The 21,075-nt window shown below is 34.0% G+C and overlaps 1 protein-coding gene across 7 annotated transcripts in view; it reads right to left on the reverse strand.

Moving 5' to 3' along the window:
• LRRC4C (leucine rich repeat containing 4C) overlaps positions 1-21,075 on the reverse strand; it is a 341,443-nt gene that overhangs the window by 111,117 nt on the left and 209,251 nt on the right. The window lies entirely within an intron of this gene.

Genomic DNA, 21,075 nt, shown 5'->3' on the forward strand with positions numbered 1-21,075 from the left:
TTTAAGGTTTAATGACTCCTATCTATGGATATCTGAAGAAATCTCTCTATATATCAGGGGTCTCCAACTTTGTGGACCAGCAAGACCAGAAAAGTAGAGGGGTGTTTGTACATGCCGCTCGCACAAATGGAGCTTCCCGAGCGAGTGCCTGCTGCTTATGCAAATGGAGCTGTGCAAGCCCTCTGCTTGTGTGGTACCAAGCCACAGCCTGGGGGTTGGGGACCCCTGCTCTACATTTTACTTATATGAAAGGTTACTGAATTGGATTTCTTTTGGTACATACATACCTAAAAATTTAATATGGAATTAATATTTCTTAAGTCGATGGGTAATTCAGTTTCCACCTACTGGCATCATTTCTGATTTGCACCAGTTAATAAGAGTATCCTGCTATTTTGCTAAAGGCATCTATATTTTGCATCAATGAATATTTTACTCTCCTTTCACTTGATGTTCCTACCAAATTGAATGAGGGAAAATTGTGAGGAAATAAAGGTACAGCATTGCCTTACACTGCATCTTCTTAAGATTTTCATATTTTCAAATTGATGCCTCATAAGATGATGAGGTTAACAACTTGTGAAGAACACATGAAATGTTTGTTAGAGATTTGACTTACTCCTGGTGCCTAAAGGTTTCAACTGTTGTGAGGCAACAACAGAACTGATTAACAGTTCACAGAGTTGATGTGGAAGAGATTGGAACCTTCACATTTCAACTCAACACTTCTGTCGAGTTATTCATTGTTCTTCATCAATACATCTACTTGTCATCCTTGGCTTGTTGGTAGTAGCATTCTTCTCCTCTTCTTTCCTTACCCTTCTAGGAAGTCATAATCCTAACACTCTGTACAGCCAAGAATGAAACCAACTTTTCCTTGTGGCCTCATAGACTCTAACTCTACATTATCTTTCTGATTTCTCATTCAGATGCTGTTTCTGGCAACTGGAAAGAAATAGAACAATATGCCATTTACTTTGAGGATATATTCAGAGTACTAGAGGTGATGTTCTCTCTCATATAGGGAAATGGAAACCTAATCACAACTTAAAGCTAGAAAGGAGAATCTTTATTTTGCTATTTCTCTTGATCTTCCTCTCTCTTTTTACCCACTTCCTTGTCTTTTAAATACCACTGAACACAAGCATGTTTTTGATTAGTTTGCACACAAACTAGTCATAGCTTGCACGCACTCATTCAGTTCAGTCATGATGAATTTAAATTAGTAAACTAATTAAGCTAAGAATATCAAATATATATTGTCCAAATATTCAGGAAGTGAAAAAGCTGGAGGGTGCGAGGCAGACCACTGTCAAAATCTCGGTGAATATTTAAATTGTTGCCACAAGCAAAGTTCTTTATACCTGGCAAAAAAGAAAATGGTTGAAGAAAATTCTCATCTAACTTTCTCCATATTAGTTTTACTGTCATCATTCAGCGATAGTGGTTGATTCTTTGGACATGTAATTTACAGGTCAGATTAAAAATACAAAAATCTCACAATATATTAGGTAGATTACAGATAATCACAAAATGTGCAACATAGTCTAGTACCATGAGGTGACAGTTACAGATAGTTGAACTCCACTCTCAAATGAAATAAATCAGTTGAGTGATTCCTACACCTCATTGCTTGGTTGTTAACTGAAGTGTGGACCTCACAGCATATTGAAAAAGGGCATTTTATTTAAAGTAGGACTTCCTTCTACCTTTGGTCAATATGTAACCATTCCTCTATAAAAGAAACAAATATCAGACTTTCAAAATATTTCAAAGGCACAGCTTAATTCTATCAAAATATTTTAAAATATAAGGTTTTTGATAATGGTTCATTATGTAAGTTGATCTGATTCTAGATTCATTTCCACATCCAGATCTTTTCTTCTCAGCATATCTATCAGTCTGTTATACTTCAAGAAAAATTAGCACCATCTCTAGTGTATATTTTGAATCAATTTTCTCAGAAAGTTTTATGATTATATTTATCTTAGAAAAAATAACATACATTTCTAATCTTATTTCAAAATAACTATTTTAAATATAATTATTGAACCTGGAACTCAATCCCCAAATATAAGCTTTGAAGTTTAAAGGATCTATGGAAAAGGTACTGTCAAGCCTCATTCAATTTACAAAAGCCAAATTGCCCAATATTACTTATTTTCTAGCCTCTCAGGGAAGTAATAAAAAGATCACTGATACCTTAAATTGTTCATCATCGTCATGTAGCATGTATATCATGCAATAATATCACTTTAACCCTTTGGTTTTCACCTGTGCTCTAGGACATGAATCTGTATTGTAGAATAGTACCACCTCCCCAATTTCTTTCTGAAAAGTCCTCATGCTTAAGGCTGAATATATGCTTATTAGGAATGAATTATTTCTCAGGGATGGAGATATTCTGATTTCAGTGTTTGCCCTACTGCTTGCCTCATCAAAATTCTTTGCTGCAGAGGAAAATTGGATCATTATTCATATCGTAGTATGATTTGGGATGAGTCTAAGTAATTCAGCATGGAACTAAAACCTTTCCTATATTTTAGTGACAGCTTTATAGTAATGAGGAGTCCAGTTTATTGTGTTTATCTATAGCTAGCCAGCAATTGCCATGTTAGAAATGTTTCAAGCATGCACTTTTGTTCTAGTCCATTGACATCAGGAATCAAGTACAGCAGAGTTCCCCAAATGTTCCGGCTTTGCCGACTGGCGGGGGGAGGGGATGGCTGCACACAAGTGGCCTGCAAGTACACATGGCAGCTCCATTTGTGTGAGTGGTGTCCACCCTTGCCTGCTGCTCAGTCAAATGGAACATATGTGCATGCGCTGCTGTTCATGCAAGGGGCAATGCACAAGCATGTGTGCGTTCACCCTCCATTTCCTTGGCCTGGTTGCAAACAGCTCACAACCCACTGTGGGCCACAGCCCAGATGTTGAGGACTCCTGAGCTATAGTACTTACTTATTTTAGACTCTTCACTTAGGGCACTTAGGTATCATCATAAGCATATATCAGGCTTTTTTTCTTTTCTTTTTTTAATAAAGTTTTTTTTATTTTTATTCTTTTATGTATCTCTTCCCATGAGCAACGTGGTTCCAGATTACAACATTTATGCATAGTCATAATTACATTTTCAACTTTTTGTTTAACATCACATCAAGTCATAATCTATTCCACTAATCTTTAAATGTTTCCATTTCATATTTCAATTCATTAGTTCAAGATCAAGATCAATTCATCCTCATTGTTGATTGTTTACTATATATTGGTCTTGAGAAAGTTAATTATGACAATAATGTATAATGTAAAATAAAATAGGTGGTAAGCTGAAAATGGAAATAATAGGGGATAAAGAATTAAAAATATATCAGGCTTTTTTCATTGGTTGGCATTTTCAGCACTCTTATTACAATAGTAAATGCAGCATGTAAACTCTGTACAGGCAAACCAATTGGTAGCATCTACAAGGATTTTCCTTACAGGCCAGAGCTATGGAAAATGGTGAGATTAATCAATCAATAGAATGACTTGCCTTAAGAAGTTGTGGGTGCTCCAACACTGGAAACTTTCAAAAAAAGACTGGAAAGCCATTTGCCTGAAATGGTATAGGATCTCATGCTTGAGCACAGGATTGGATTAGATGACCTCCAAGATCCCTTTCAACTCTGCTCTTCTATGTTTTATGAAAAATGGATTAAGTGACAAAGGGCCTTTTTATTATTTATGAACATTTTAAGGTATCAGAGATCTTTTTATTACTTCCCTGAGGGACTAGAAAATAAGTACAATTGGGCAATTTTGTTTTTGTAAATTTATTTATTTATTATTTGGATTGTTGTTCTCACTTGTATCACTCTTTGATGTTATACAAAAATTATCAACTTCTGCACTGTTGTAAAACAACTGGACCCATGGGCTGTCTTAAAAGAAAGAACTCAACAACAATTTATGGGTAGTTACAGGATCTCTTGAGCCTCAGCAGAGATAAGGTGATTTGCAAAATTATTGGTCTACACACACACACACACACACACAGGCAGAAATGTACAGGCATACACACACACATATTTATTTTCATAGGAAAAGGTTCTAGCCTGAGCTCAGAATAGACGTGCACAAGACTGCTCAATTTTAATCAATATGCAAATAGGAAACTGAACTGATATATTTTATAGTTGTTTTGAACTGAACCCAGTGAAAAACTGTGGAATGAAGTATACTCTTAAATGTATTTCTTCTAAAGTTCAAGTTGCTGTTTCTAGAATATATGAAGACCTTCATTTTATACTTTGACAATGACCTTTAAAAGAATGTTTATTTCTTTCTCATCAGCAGATTTCATTTTTAGAACATTTTTGTTATTTCTACCCATCATATGTAGATGCTTTTCATTACCTTTCTTGAAATTTAAAAGTGCCTTCTGTAAATAATAATCTGCTAGGAATTTCTTGCAGAGAATAGCAATTCTCAAGGTATGGTCTGGATACCCTGAAGGTCCCCAAGACCCTTTTTGGGGATCTTCAAAATTAAATACATAAATATTTAAAAATTTCTCAGGTTTATTTCTATTAGAGTAAAAATGATGACTACTACCCACATAAACCAAAGCTCTTTGAGGTCCTCAGTCAGTTTTAATAATGTAAATGGTCTTGAAACCAAAACGTTTGAGAACTGCTGGCTTAGCAGAAACTACAGTAAAGATGGCCAACCAAAGAATGGGTTGTGAACTGATATAAACTGGATAATACTACAATCAACGTGGAGTGAAAAAATATAGAGGTTTATGACAGGAGTTCATTAAACATGATCTCATCTACTCTTTCAAAAATCGTTGGTGACCTATTCTGGAAAGAGAGCAGTCTGCCAGCACGGATATGCTATTTGTTGAATCATTCGTAGTAGGAGCTAAATAAATATAAACAATGAACAATAACAAAAACAATTAGAATCATGCCAGGGGTTAATTTTGTACTTTAGAACTTTTGTGATGGCTGATGAGCCATGCAAAAAGATAGTAAAACATCAAGTTTTTAATCTTCAGTACTGTTCAAAAAATATCCTAGTGCACAGGTTGTTCTAATGAAATTCCTACATTTTAACCGTTCCTCTACAGAATGGAAGAACATTACCTTGCTAAGGTTACTGGTCCCATCCTGTACCTCTGCAACCTCTTCTGCATCTACTACTCTAATTATTTTGCTTTCTTTTTCTCCCCTGAAGCTGGTATTTTAATGATTGTGCTGATTCCATGGCACATTTATTCTGCAGATTTGCAAGTTTTCATAATTTTTCTTTTCTGCCATTGCATTACAAGACTCTTGCAAGTAAAGACACTTTCAAAAGCATCTCTACATAGTCAGTGAAAATAAAAGAAAGTCTGGATCAGCTCTATTCCTAATATAACAACACATTGCCTCATTTAAAAATTGCTAATATGTTCAATTAAAGCTCCTCAGTTAATCATGAGCTAAGGGGAAGAAGTAGCCGAGAAACAATTTTCAAAGCCATAAAATGCAAGTTATGATTTTATGTACTGTTTCCATCCTGTTAACTTCTGTAACTTGAAATTCTGTTCATTCTGTTTATTCCATAATTGAAAAACATGGAAAATATAGAATGGGATTATAGTTGACAATGGAAACATACTATATAAGGAGGTTCTGATAATTTATTTTAATAAAATGTATAGTTTAATTTTATAAAACTCCTCAGATGCCATATTTTGGATAAAAGCATACAGGCCAAGGTGTTCTGAAGTATTTGGAATGCTTGTTGGGAAAAAAAGTGTTGCTTCTTGAGAAATCCAGAAATCCATATCAGTAAGTAATTACATCATCTGATTTCTCGATAGGGGACAAAACATAAATAGTTAATATAGTTCTTCAGATTAACTTTTTCAGTGTGTAAAATAGCACTCAATAGAATTCTGCAGTGCATAAAACCACTCAGAGATAGACTTTGATTTATTCATGCAAGTAGTTAAGCCAATGAGCAATACGTGCTACCAGTGGCAATGATGATGATTAAAAAGAAACAAACTACACCCACATTTAAATATTGATTTTGAATAGGGTAATGCTAGATAAAAGAAAAGATGGGGGAGGCACACACCAGCCCTATACCTAATGTTCCTGAACTAGCTGTGCCAATTTGAAAGGCTGACAAGAAACTTCTACATGGGTTTATTTGAATGTGAACTGGTTGGGAAGTGTGCTTCAACAGATTTCCCATGACACCAAAGGTTCTATTTGTGTATTCAAAAAGAATCTTCTTGCAAACTTTCCAAAAAAGGAAAGGTGTAGATTTTGATCGATAGCCAAGCCTGAGTGGGAAGCCTGCATGAGGGGAAGGGTCTTTTAAGACAAGACCCTCTCTCTTCCTTGTTACTATATACTCTATTACAGATATTATATATTAATTATTGTTTGCTTCAAGTGTAATGTTTATTCAGTTTTCTCCATATTTTTTCACATTGCAATTATTGATTTTAAATTTGTTAAACAATTTTATATTAAGCTTTCTTTTCTAGTCCTTCCTTTTTTACAGTCCTTCCCTTCCTTCCTTCCTCCTTCCTTCCTTCCTTCCTTCCTTCCTTCCTTCCTTCCTTCCTTCCTTCCTTCTTCCTCCCCTCCCTTCCCTCCCTTCCCTCCCTTCCTTCCTTCCTTCCAAACAAGACTCTATTTAGCTTTAGGATGGCATGCTAAAAGAAAGGACAAAGGCAAAAGGAATTGGCAGTGCTAGAACAAAAAGTAAATGCAATGGAATTGAGGCTACATAAAAATGAATTACATTGATTAAATTTAATATTATACTCCAAGCATTTCAAAAAAATAGAATTTAGAGGCTCTGAGGTCCACAAACAAGACCTTGGGCAACTTTGCCTATGACATGAAGGTTAAAAGCAAACCATCTCTGATCTATAAAGCATTTTTCCTTAGTCAACATGCAGTATTAATACAGTATAATGTATAAAGGGCACATCCAGACTTCAACATAATGCTGAGTTCTATATAGTATGTTTCTAAGAAATATTAAAGTGTGTAAAAGATATCATTGTGAATAAATGAATTATCCATTATTACATTATTATTACATTAATAAATGTAGAATTGAAAATCCCTAGTGCTAGGTATACAAACATACAGGCAGTGTAGGACAAGATAGTAAACTTTGAAACCTCACAGATGGAAGATGACACAGAACACATGGACTAAAAGGAATTCAGGACAGTTCTACTGTTTTTAAAAGAACAGACACTGAAACAAAAATTTAAAACACAAAAAAAAACATTTGCTTTAAGTAATGACAACATGAAAAGGATATTGCTAAATTGTAGATACTATTTTTTCTTGATATCTCCTCCTGATAGAATGCTGACCCAACAAACTTACATTCTAAGTTGATTTGCCATGTAGAATGCAACTACATTGTTTTTTCTTTAATATTAGGAATATATTTCTACACATAGACTTCCCTCCACTCTGTTTCAATTTTGTTTCCTCATAGTGATTTTAAGGTATTTTTCAAATAGTCTATATGTCTGGCCACACCTGCTCTGCACGTCTCTATCTATACCAATATATTTCTGTATGTGTGCATATATTTATACATAAATATACATGAAATATAAAATGGCTACCTATCTGAAGAAAATTATTGACTTAAATAGCACAGGCCAAAACTAAAGCATTGAGATTTTTTTCAGTGTTTAAATTTTCTACACAGCATTGAACACATCATGCTTGCATTGTTCATTCATGCATTTTTCCTCAATGTATATTGATAAAATGCTGTTTTAAAAAGCCTCTTTAAAGGGACTGTACATAAGTGACTGTACATAAGGATGTATCAAGACTCTTTATACATGCATTTGAGCATATTGTTCAAAAAATTCAGAGAGGTTGAGACATGGACTATTGAAAATCCCATTCTTGATAGTTTCTGAATAAAATTTTAAAGTTGTAATGGAAGACACTGCCCCTATCAATTGACCTTTAGACTAGTAGGATGAAACAGACCAAACTTTTGTGAATTATATTAATTATATGTTAAATAAGAGAGAGAGAGAGAGAGAGAGAGAGTTACACATACATGAATATGAATTGCAATCTCTGTTTCCTCAAGGATTCCAGAAAAAACAGGTAATTCCCCATACCATATTAATATGCTAGGTATTGCTGCACTGCATCAGTTTATATATACCCCTCCATGTAGTACTTAAGAGGAGTAGCAATAAACATACAAAAAAATTAAACTTCACATTAAAGTAGTTGGTTTGTCATTGGCCATAGTTGGAATTGACTGAGAATTGACTGAGAATGAAATTCGAGGGTGATCATGTCTATAAGGTGTTCTAACTCTACTAATTCTATCCCCCCCAATATGATGCCTTATACTCACTGAACACACACACACACACACACAGAGTGAGAGAGAGACGCCACTACCAGAACACATGAAATAAAATTAACAAAAGGTGATTGAAATATAGTCTCTTTCTCTCTCCGTCTCTCTATGTGAGTGTACAGTATATCACATTCATCTATTGTTAATTTTATTTCATGTCCTCCGATGGTAGTGACAAATGTAAAATATATCACATGTTTTTTATCAATGGTAACTAAAATTTATACCAGGTTTTATTCCCACTCAGATCACTATATACTGTAGCAATGGCAAGTGTTTACCAGAATTGGAAGCACTAACTTTTTGGGTCAATATATGTGAAATAGATCCTGTTTGACTTTTACAGGAGATAACAAAAATAAGCAGTTTTGAAAATGGACACTAGACAGGACTAAGGATTTTAGGTACAGAAAAGATATAGAGACCTGTAAAATGATGCAAAATGCTCTAACAATGAAAATATTAACGGAGGCTTTTAAAGAATGGAATCAGAAAATAGCAGTCACAATAGCAACAATGTTAATAATGATGTCTGCTTCCATTTTTTAACCATAATATTGGGATACCACAAATATTGCTATACAGCAGAATGTATTGAAGTTTGCAAGCCTAATAGAACTGATATACAAGATCAGTAGGAACACATAACTTTTTTTTAAAAAAATAACTAGGGTGGGCTAATCTACCCAATCTGAAATCAAAATTAGCATGCCAAACTACAGATTTACTCTTATAAATCATACTAAATAATTCAAGATCTCATTACAACTCAGAAGTCTCTCACACACATAGCTCATCTGTGAATAAGCCATATATACCACAGCAGTCTTTTTCAGTCAGTCATAACTGTAAGAGTCACTATGCTTTTTGTAACTGTTTCATTTTGCACATGCTGTGTTTACTGTTGTCCAATAGCAACACAGGAATCATGAGTATGAAATGTTGAACTAAGATTAATCACCAGGACTATTTTTGAAATGTGTTCGACTCTTATTATAATAGAATCTGGGGGAAAAAACAAAGTTGAAAAATTAAGGTAAAAGGGGGAATGTTAAGAGTTCATATTTTCATGAAAGCTAAATACAATTTACAAATAAATTATGAAGCATTAGTTAAGACTTCAAAAAAGTAGAAGTAGTCAAGTACAAAGAATTGTAGAGTTTACATAATGTTTATTGTGTACACTTAAATTCATATTATATTTCAGGAGTTCTTTACTTAAACTATAAATCACAAATCTGGCATGATATTTCCTTTTGCATATGATTTTACTGAAAACAAAATAAAGTCTTCAGATAAGCTCAACACTATAGAATTCTTTCTCTGAGCCAGATAAATTTATTGCCTTTTTTTTTTTTTTTGCTTCTCTTAACTGAACAAATTGGGAGTTGTCAGCTCTTATTTGATAGTGTTGATAGTTGTTCATAAATAAGTGATGGGTTTTGTCCATAGGTGACTAAGGAGATCTGACAAAATGAACTGTGGTTTTGCTTTAATTACTCATTTAGCATTTTCCTTACTTCTAAGAACAACCGCTTGCTAGGTGATAATTCCCTTGCAGTGAATATTGGTAAAACTCATTTTTTTCATGTTCTCAAATACCAACTCATTTCCTCTGGTGATATTTTTAATGTCACATATACTTTCAAGATTAAGAAATAAATTAGATGAAATGCTGAATGTGTGACTGAATACCTTTTCTAAATGTAAAATTAAAAATAAACAATTCTGTTCCTTAGGAAAATAACAGCTATAAAGGGATTGTTTTTTTTCCCAAGGATCATAGCTATATGTTCATACACAGTTAGCTACATTTTCTAACTGCATTTGTGGCTTTGGAAATGGTAGCCTAAAGTCCAGCTATTAAAATATTATTGCATTAAATCTCCCCTTTTACTGGTGAACTCATGAGATTGCTCATACAGGCACAAGACTGAACTAAATTTACTTAGCTTCAACAAGGACACTCACACCATTATATGCATTCCAACATATCAAAAAACTTATGATAAACATAACACCATTTTTCAAGTTTTTGAAAGTGAAATAATTTGACCCAATCTTCCAAAGACTGGACTGGAGTGGAGGACATTGTGTAACAATAAAAATAAGCAATAACAATTTACTGCTTTAAAGAAAATAAACAATAAAATACAGCAGGTACTGGGTGTGGTTTCAGATTCTCTTTTAATGATGGATATTCTTGTTGAAAGATTCCTGTTTGGAAACTATAGCTGTCTTCATAAAAATACACTAATAGTTGTGGAGTGAGAAAAAAAGCAAGTGACATGGTAAATTGTCTCTATATTTTTATTTTCACTTACTATAATTGAATATTCTCAATCCCAGGGAACTGGTAGTGTATACACTCTTTAGACAAATTGCTGTATAGAAAAAAAAGAACCTTGAAGAATATTTTGTAGTTTTGTCTTTCCCTGTTAATGTTAATAACAACTGAGATTTTCCAACCACAAGAAAGATTGAGGTGAGCCTAAAGCAAAAGCAAAATATGTCATGGTCTTCTTACCATGAAAATGCAAAAATTTGCAGACAGTAGTAATAAAAGTCAAGGAGCACAGTGAAATGGGAGTAAACACAAAGAAGACCAAACTCATTAACAGTTCTACAACAAGTAGAACCACCACCCTTAAAATTGAGAGAGAAGATATCAAAGAGGTGTCTAGATTCTGCCTTTTAGCATCGTCAACAGGATCATCATCGACAACCATCAACAATAAAGGAACAAGCATTAAAAAAATATGCCCCTGACTAGCATCTGGTAAAATAACCTTGAAAGTCTTGGAAAAGCCACTCAAATTCTGTGATAGGTCTACACCTACAAAGATTAGAATTGTGCAAAGTATTCCCTATGCATTGTATGAAAGCAAAAGTTGGGTTTTGAAGGAGCAAGATGGGAAGAATACTGTCCTCTTGAATGCTAATATTAGACAAGCCTTCTGTCATAGTTCTGAGTAATGAACCCAATCAAATCAGGATTCTGAAGCTTCAGTCAGGCTCACAAGACCATTTATTGAGTACATCACATCGACATGTAGAAAGGTTGAAGTTAGCTCTAAGTAATTCCTGTAGTTAACAGAATACAAATTTCCCACCCCTTCAGGTGTCTTAGGTCATGTTAACCAATCAGTCCAGTAGCTGCTTTCCCCTCAGTCTCAGAAGATGTTCGTTGCCATGACCTTAGCTCTCGTGCTGAGTCTGATCAATGTTTGGTCTAGCAGGTTAAGGCACCACATTCCAAAACCTTCTGACTTCCCCCCTGTCCTCCCAAGAGTGGAAACTGAGAAATGAAATGAAAGTAAGTATGGCCGAAGTCATTTCAAGGGTTGACAGCTTCTGTGGACACTGTGGACAAATGATTAGGCTCAAATTCTTCTACTTTGGATACATTATGCAAAGACCTAGCTCTCTAAAGAAGGTTCTAATTCTGGGAATAATGAAAGGAATGAGAAGAAGACAAAGTGGAGTAAGATGGGTGAAGTCAGTTACAGTGGTGATGAGTATTATTGGAGGATCTAAAAGACCTAGTTAGGGACTATATATTGTTATGTTATGTTATGTTATGTTATGTTATGTTATGTTATGTTATGTTATGTTACGTTACGTTATGTTATGTTATGTTATGTTATGTTATGTTATGTTATGTTATGTTATGTTACGTTACGTTACGTTACGTTACGTTACGTTACGTTACGTTACGTTACGTTACGTTACTTTATAACATATATTCCAATTAACCACAGGGAACAATGCACACATAAGTTCTAAAACATATCCCTTATGTATAGAAAAGTATAAGCAAAGTAATATCTATGAACATTTATTTTTTCCACTGTATTCTTCAGAAATATTTAAAGAACCTACTTGGGTGTACATGTTTTAGAAAGAATAGTTTAACAAACACATGGTGGCAATTAGCAAAATATATAATTATTAATGTACATGTTAAATTTATCTGAGGGAAAAGGGTGGTTTAGAAATACAAAATTCAAATAAATAAAATGTGTGGCTGAGAGGTGCTAACCATCCTATTATTATAGATGTAAGTATCTTAGAAAATTTTGTGTATATAAAATATATGTTACAGGTTAAGAATAGACTTAAGTTTCTAAAGCCAGAAACTTGGAAATGTCACCCACTGTGCTAAAAAATAGAAACAACTGCAGGTTTATGAAGTTGTTATACTAATTATTCTATTCTTTCTGCATACAGTTTATATCTGGAAATGTAATTACCTAAGGGAACATATATTTGTGCACACTCTAAAATGCTTATTTTAAGATCCTAAAAGTGAATTTTATAAACCACTATTTCCTTGTGCTTTACTTAAAACTATAACAGATTTCAGCCTATTTATTGCATATAATTTTATTCTGTCCTTACCCAAAAGAACAAGTCACCTCTTTTTATCTTCTCAAAAACTCTATGAAATACATTCAACTGAGAAACAGAGACTTCCCCAAGGTAAACCGGTAAAATAATAAATATTTAAAGGGAACCCACTAAAATAAGTAAATGCTGCACAATTGTGTCTTCCTAGGTCTGCAGATGTAAAGATTCATTCATATTGAGGCCTCCCTCCTGAATAGCTCAAACATATGCATATATATACATATACATACATATATGCATACATACATATGTAAGCTTCTGATTATTGGATACTTTTATTTTTGCATTAGATAGCACATCCCTGGTAATTTTATTTTACATTCATTTCTTCCATTTGTAAATTTGTGTGAAATAATTACAATAGAAAACTGGACATTCAGCAGAATGCAGAACATGGAAGGAACCTTCAGCTTAAAAAGAGGACAGTCAGTACTGACTTAATATCAGTCACAAAGATTAAATAACAAAAGAGACATGAGGAACATCCACAATTTTGGAAAATGTTAAAGGTAATTCCTCAGAATTACAAGAGAAGGAATCAAAATATATATACAACACAAAGCTAGCAGGAATACAAACACTCCAGAAGATAGGCTTAAGATACAGAAGGATCTTGACAGACTTGAACATTGGGTGCTATCTAACAAAATGAAATTCAATAGTGAAAAAAGTAAGGTTCTACATTTAGCTTAGGAAAAAAATGCACAGGTACCTTGCTCAACAGTAGTAATGTGAGAGTGATCTTGGACTTCTAGTGAACAATCATTTAAACATGAGCCAGCAGTGTGTTTAGCTGCCACAAAAGCCAACAGTTATAGGCTAGATAAAGAGAAGAATAGAATCAAGATCACGTGAAGTATTAATACCACTTTATAATGCCTTGGGAATGCCACACTTGGAATACTGCATCAAGTTTGGCCCCCACAATGTAAAAAAGATGTTGAGACTTTAGAAAGAGTGAAGAGAAGAGCAACTAAGATGATTAGAGGGCCGGAGACTAAAATATATGAATAATGGTTACAGGAACTAAGCATGGCTAGTCTGGTGAAGAGAAGGACCAGGGTTAGGGTTAGAGTTAGGTTTATATAAAAATGGTTGCTGGAACTGAGTATGTCTAGTTTGATGAAAAGAAGGACTGGGGTGACATGATAGCAGTATTCCAATATCTCAGGGGTTGCCACAAAGAAGAGGGAGTCAAGCTATTCTATTCTAAGTATGTAAATAGTTTAAATCAAAAGAAATGTTATTAATAGTTACCTACATGACAATTAAAATTTTTGTTATGGGTATCCTGCTCTATTGGACGTAGGCAATATACAAGGATACAACATTTCTTGCTAAATTCAGATTCAGGTCTATTATTCTTAAGTTACTGGAATGACTAATAAAACATCAATATGTATTTGTTGTCTCACACAGCTTTATCCAGTAGTCGTTTGACCAATAGCAACAGGGGAACCCTAAACTGTAATCTAAGACTATCTTGTTGGAGAAAATCCAACTCACAGGATAGTGTCAGATCAAGCATACAATTCTTTGCAAAATTCTTGAGGAAGAGGCCTATGACAACATGACATTGAATTCAATATATTTCTTCAACATTTGAGACAATTTCATGGAATGAAATCTTTGTTTGTTTTGCATGCCCGGCCATTTTATTTCTACTGTTCTTTGCAATTCATTAAAAAAAATCTTGATTGCACAGCTAATTAAATGATTCCCTCTGCACAGGATGTACATTTTGTTTCATCTGGGATGCTCAAAAGAACAGAAGGGAAATTGGCTATTTGACTTCCACACACTTGAATCTCTTGATAACTTAAAAAAGGAATACAAGTTGAAAATATAGCTCCATGTACAATCGTCCCTCTGCCTCCCAAAGCAACTTGGATTAAGCATTAAAGCACCACAGATTTGACTGACAAAAAGGAACTTCCAGACCCACATTCAATCTGCAGAACTTTAAGTTTTGGGATCCTAAGAAAAGCTCTGGATGCTTTAAAACATTGCAGCAGATGCAATATGCATTGAACTGAATCTGCAGCATTAGGCAAGGCAATCTTTATTTATTTTTAGTTTTTCTACTAACAAACCAAGTTGTAGCCTAGTGCTTCTTTAGTTAATACCAAGCTGAAAAAAAATACAAAAGCCAGATATTTTTGAAAAGATGTAACATTGTCAAATGGACATTGTCTCATAAGCAGTGCAAAAACCAAAACAATATACAATATGAGAATATTTGTACTTAGTTTTTAATTCTTTACTCTAAATCTATTCAGTCCACATTCAATAAGAATCTGGGTAAGACAGACCATAGATCTTCTATGGTCATAGCTATCTACAAAATAGCATCTTTTATAGATAACAGCTATCTATAAAAAATAATCTTGTTAATTTCAGCTGTGTTTTTTTACTAAGACTCCAGACCACATTTATCACAAGTGCTGAAAGTATGATTATTCCATCACTGCAATTTATTTAAACAATTAAATGATTTTTATAGTTACAAATTTCATAGCAATCACTCTGATTACTAACCATTGGGTTTCCATAGCATGTCACTGATTCCAGATGATGTTTGGAATATCTATGTATATACAACACAAGCTTTGTATTACACAGCCCCTTTCAAAATCTTTTATGAACATACAATATCTAATTCCTATTGTGTACCTGTATATACATGCATACTGCACACAAATATATACACACAAAAGCCTAGTAGGAGGAAAATGCCCTTATTTCCCCATCACATCTAGAAAAAGATGATCAAGCTGCAATAAAAAATAAAGGAACAAACCATGAATTAGCTGAAATTATTTGTGTACACTACTGAAGTACCTCAGTGAAACAGGAGAATTTTGAACTTCTATTAAAAAGTCATGCCTCATTACAAAGACTGAGATCTAAATAAATAAGTATCAAGAGAATTCTTTTAATTATGTTTTTGTATGATTTGGCAGCCTCTTTGCTAAGATTATCACTGTAGCAGATTGCATCCAGGTCAATGGTATATTAATGTTTCCAATCTAGCATGCAAGAGGCAAACTGACTTTCATAGACCACCTGATGTCACTTTGCTCAAGAGTCACTCATTGACATGACAAGGGAATTTATGAGTCATTGCATCTCATCTAAAGTGAAAACCCTACTGACTGCATAATACGTGAAGCAGCTCCAAGGCTCAATATGGTTGAATGCAGGCAAGCTATTTTGCCCAGATGAGAAGTTCCTGTCAGAGAGGTTGCTCCTATTTCTAATGAACTGTTTAAAATGAACATTTCTGATTCACTTTTCTGGAAAACAGAGATAATGATCCATGAGATAATCCAGAACTATTTTTATGTGTAATACTAACTAGAACAGGGCTGTCAAATTTGTGGCCTGCAGGCCAGGTGCCTCACACGCTGGCCACGCCCATGCCCAGTTTAGCAAAAGGGGGAAAAGTCCTGATATATCACATGATGCCGCCGTGATGATGCAAGTTTGACACCCCTGAACCTTACATATCTTGCTTAAGCTTTGGAAAGTAAAATTTCCCATTTCCTAAAAGTGCATAAATCCTGCTATTCTAGGAAAAAATATTGAAGGATTTATTAGTTCAATATTTATGACCATGGCTCTAGATCTCCATATTTTTTTAAAAAAATCTATAATTATATATTACAGATTGAAGCTAGATAACAGACTCTTAAAAAACTAGGTATGTTTTATAAAATCCGCAGTCATTTACTGCCTCTTGTACTTAATTTTAAAATGTAAATAACTTTCCCATATGACAGAGAGTTCCCTTGGCTTGCAGAATCACAGATTAAGGAACTTTTAAGCAATTATTAATTATAAGGAATCTGTTTATGATTCTGAGTGGCATTTTAGTTTAACCATAATGGAAACCATTATTCCAAAGAGGTATCAGAGATGAAGTTTTAGTCAAGTAGACTTATTGTTATTTCTGATTGTTTAGCTACAATTGTATAAATAATCTTTATTGTCATTTGTTTTTCTGTGGGCACTGTGGCACACATTAAAAATGACATTCTGTTGCTTGCTCTCAAAAGTGTATACATACATAACACACATACAGATATGCAATATGTATTTGATCTGCTTGGAAATATTCATATACCACTATTCTAAATATTGTAATATATTTAATTTTTTAACCTTAAGAAATGTCATCTGCCCCACTTGCCTTAGAAATATAATTTCCCTCATTTAAGTTTGCAGGATATTGGAGACTTAGGTCTGTATATGAAATAAACAAGAAATGTTTTGCTGTCTCTTGAATCTCTTGTAATCAAATTATATAGACATTGCTATTGTTGTGAACCATATTAAAAAAAGAACAAGGAGAAGTAGAATAAGGCTATCTAGATCAAGGGCAGGAAGAATCATACAACTTGCATTCTGAAATATCACTATAGCAACATTTAAGCCATGCATAGAAAATGATGCACATTTCTATAATTGCTTCCTTGGATACCAGATATAAATGACCTCTATCTGGCTTAGTTTGTGGTGTTCATACATGTACTTAAATCAAAATATGTTATTTTCTTTTACCTATAATAATATTCTTCCTCTCTGATTTAATCAATATAAGTAGTGTCTTACATACTCTATTTGCCACTTCATAGTTATCAAAAAAATAGTTAAAGCCAACACACGGACATCATTGCTAAAGAGTTGAACAAACAGCTTAGAAATGTTCCAATAAGAAGCCAAATCTTTCTGTTCTAATGAAGAATTACAATTCTTGTGAAATCCCAAACATGAAGCTCTTGTCGTTAATTTATTTTAAAGACTGTTTTGCAAATCTTTGACTCATCAAGAAAAGTCAATAGTTACATATGCTTGCATTTCTTTGGGAATACTGTTTATATCATAGTTTATCATGACTTCCCTCAGTCTCTTGCCAAATGAAATAAAATCCTGATTAAACAGAAGCTGTCCACATGAAAGCATCTATTGCTATAAATCATGGTTTGTACAAACTTTGCAGTATAAGGATTCCTATGGCTAGAAAATAAGCAACACTATCAATTAATGGCTCCATTATTATTATAATCCCTTTATTATTCTTTGTTTTAGCTGTTTTATAGTTTTTTTTAATGATTTTAAATAATTTAATGATAATAATTTTAGATTTATTATTTTAGTCTTGTTGAACACCATCCTGAGTCACTTGTTTGTGAGTTGGGCAGTGACAGAAATAAGGTAAATAAGTAAATCAGGTATTTTATGGAATAAGATACTCAATATCTCTTGTGACAAAAAGTATTCTCTAAAATTATCATACAAAAATTTTCTACTGTTTAGTAGCTTTACTAATTGTACAAAACTTTCAATAACTAAGAGAACATTATAGACACATTAATCCTTCCTAGCCATATTTGGTTAAGAGAGAGGTTATTGAGAACTTTTTCATAACTTTCTGTAACTCACTTCATATTTGAAATAGGAAGAAAGGATGCTCTGATGAAAATCATTTTGCTTGACATCCTAATAATAACCACAGCCTAATAATCTACATTCATAGCAGCATTTATGTACATATTCTGCTACTACTGTCATTTCTTACAGCATTAAACTAGGAGGCCAGCCTTTGCTTCATCAGAACTTATCAATGTAATCACAATTTCTTCCAATACCATAAGGTATCAAAACATAGATATTTAAATATTAGCTAACAACATAGAAAAGAGAGATGGGGTGGGAGAAAGAAAAGGAGAGGAATAGAAAGTTTGCAAGGCATAGTCTCTGCTGTTCTAACATGATTCTTTTAAAGGCTGCATTTGACTCTGTAGGGATTCGTATATCTTAACATTGTGAAACTGTTTTCTCTTCAAGAAGTATTTTGAATCATGAACCTTCCTGACTATTGAAAATATTTTTTTTCAATTAGCTAATTTGCAGTCGTTTTAAAGCCAAACATGTTAAATGAAACAAACCTTCAACGGCCCCATGCTTCTTTCCTTTCACTAGCAATTCGTGCATTTTATACCCAAAATTGTTCTCTATTCTGAAACTCCTGGCTGTCACTTCCTAGCTGTCTGATAGTAATTACAGAATTGCTTACCCTTTTATCCTGAAAAAAAATATGGAAGGCATCTTGGCTAATTATGAGATGCTGATGAATGTTGCACTTATATTCTGACACAAGCGATGAAAACAGTTAACCAGATGAAATGCCTTTCCCCACCACAATGGAAACAACACCACACATTCAAAACCCCAAAGATTCTTGAAGATATTTTCAATGCTACTGGTATTACCTATAAACAGCACCGGTGTGCACGTCTGAATGACAAAATCTCTCCTATTACAACAAGAGAATGTTGAATTCCAATCTGAACCACGTCCACATGGTTGTTGTTTTTAGCTCTCATGCCAAGCAAGTTTAGCATCTCTGAAAGTCCACATCTACTATCACCACTCCACACAACAGTGAGATTGACTCTTATTTCATCAAGATTTCCTCCCTCCCCCACCAACCCTCCTCCCCATTCAATGGACATGTAGCTTTGCAATAGAACTGGCCCAGGATCAAACAATGGTGGCACTATTTTCCTGTCAAATAGCAAGATGGCTTTGCCAATGAATTCTGATTTATCAAATCATAGTAGAGTAATTCAGTGGCAAGAGGATTGCTTTATTATTTTTTCCCCTTTAAAAACATGCTTTTTCCTTCTCCATCTTATTTTCAGGACTTGCCCAACACAAGCACAATGTCCATGTTCTATTGCTGTTGATGCAAGGATTGTCCCTAACTTGGACAAAATGTATGGAGTCAGTGGGGGACAAGCAAGATTTATTTTAACAGATCCCCCAAAATAATGGCATGTGTTCAGAAAAGAAACTGTAATCATCCATTTATTTTCACTGATTTATTTAAGAGTTATGAAATAAAGGGATTTTTAAAAACTAGATACTTCGCTATGAAAGCTTTGCAGGTTTAGGAATCCCTGCATGTGTGTCTCTGAGAAGATGGCTCAAAGTTCACTATATTTTATGTATCTAATACTTAGAAGGCATGACACAACCTCATATAGCATAACTTTAGTAAACAGATGGTTTAATTTTTCCTTCATAGCTTAATGAAACTAACATTCAAAAATATTGATGTTGTGGGATTGACAGGTTATCAAATATGTTCAGAAGTCTTTTCTAAATAACATAATGGGGAAACACTGATAAAGTGCTCAAACTCTTATAAGATTACAAGTGGAAAAATCTTGGAGAGAGAATAGTTAGAAAGACATTTCCAGTTGTTACCTGTGAATATATTACTTTTTCAGAAAAAGCAGATCTTCCCAATTTGATTAAGTACATTGGTATGTGTGTAGACATTTTGATTATCAGCCCCTGGATGCAAGATGAGAAGAGCCACATGTGAGAAGGAAACATACATTTAAATGGTAAACAGCATCGTTCAGAAGAAGACAATCTAATGGAAACTGATTAGTTACCGCAATACCCTTTAAAATATCTTGTCCTCTTCTGTGTCTATACATTTTTTTACAACTATGAAGTGCTCTCCTTTTGGGAAAGAGTAATTAATAAAACAAAATGACCAACAATCAACTTTCTTAATGGAAAGTAAAAACTTTTCAGATTCATTTTTCCAACTTATGAATGGCTTCAATTAAAGGCTAGTTTTGTCCAACCACTGCATTATTTGAATCTAGTCTGCTGTGCTAACTCAACCCCTCGTTATTGGATGGCTGTGTTGCATGGATCCAGAAAATTGGATTAATTGGATATATGATGCTCCAAGCCAACCTGGATAAATAGGTTGTACAAAGAGATCCAGAGTCCCTCCCAGGTATACAAGAGTACAGAACATAATGTGCAATCCTATTTCCTTAGTGAACATGCATAGGATCAATGTTACTCTTTTATTTTAAACCCAAGCATTAAGACCACTGCATCCAGTGCAACATAGAAAGATAAATATCAAAACAATATGATATACCCACAAAATTCAAGTGAGTGTCATTTATGAGGACCCACGCGGCCGCAGACATGCTTCTGGAGAGGATTTACCATCAAATCATAGTAGAATGAATACTCTAGGAAACATTTGAGGAAAGGTCTCCTTCACTTTTCTTTGGATGCAGATTGCCAAGCGCATCACTTGTGCCACCATCTCGAAATCATCTTTCCCCAGTTTGCCTGATAATTATGCTTTATTACTACACCTTCACTTACGACTTCTTCAGATGGTGAAAATGCCATCATCTCCATTTCTTCCCCTAT

The sequence above is a fragment of the Notechis scutatus genome, chromosome 1 (assembly GCF_049901735.1).
Source record: "Notechis scutatus isolate UNSWTSFEM ecotype Mainland chromosome 1, rNotScu1.2, whole genome shotgun sequence".
Lineage (NCBI taxonomy): Eukaryota > Metazoa > Chordata > Lepidosauria > Squamata > Elapidae > Notechis > Notechis scutatus.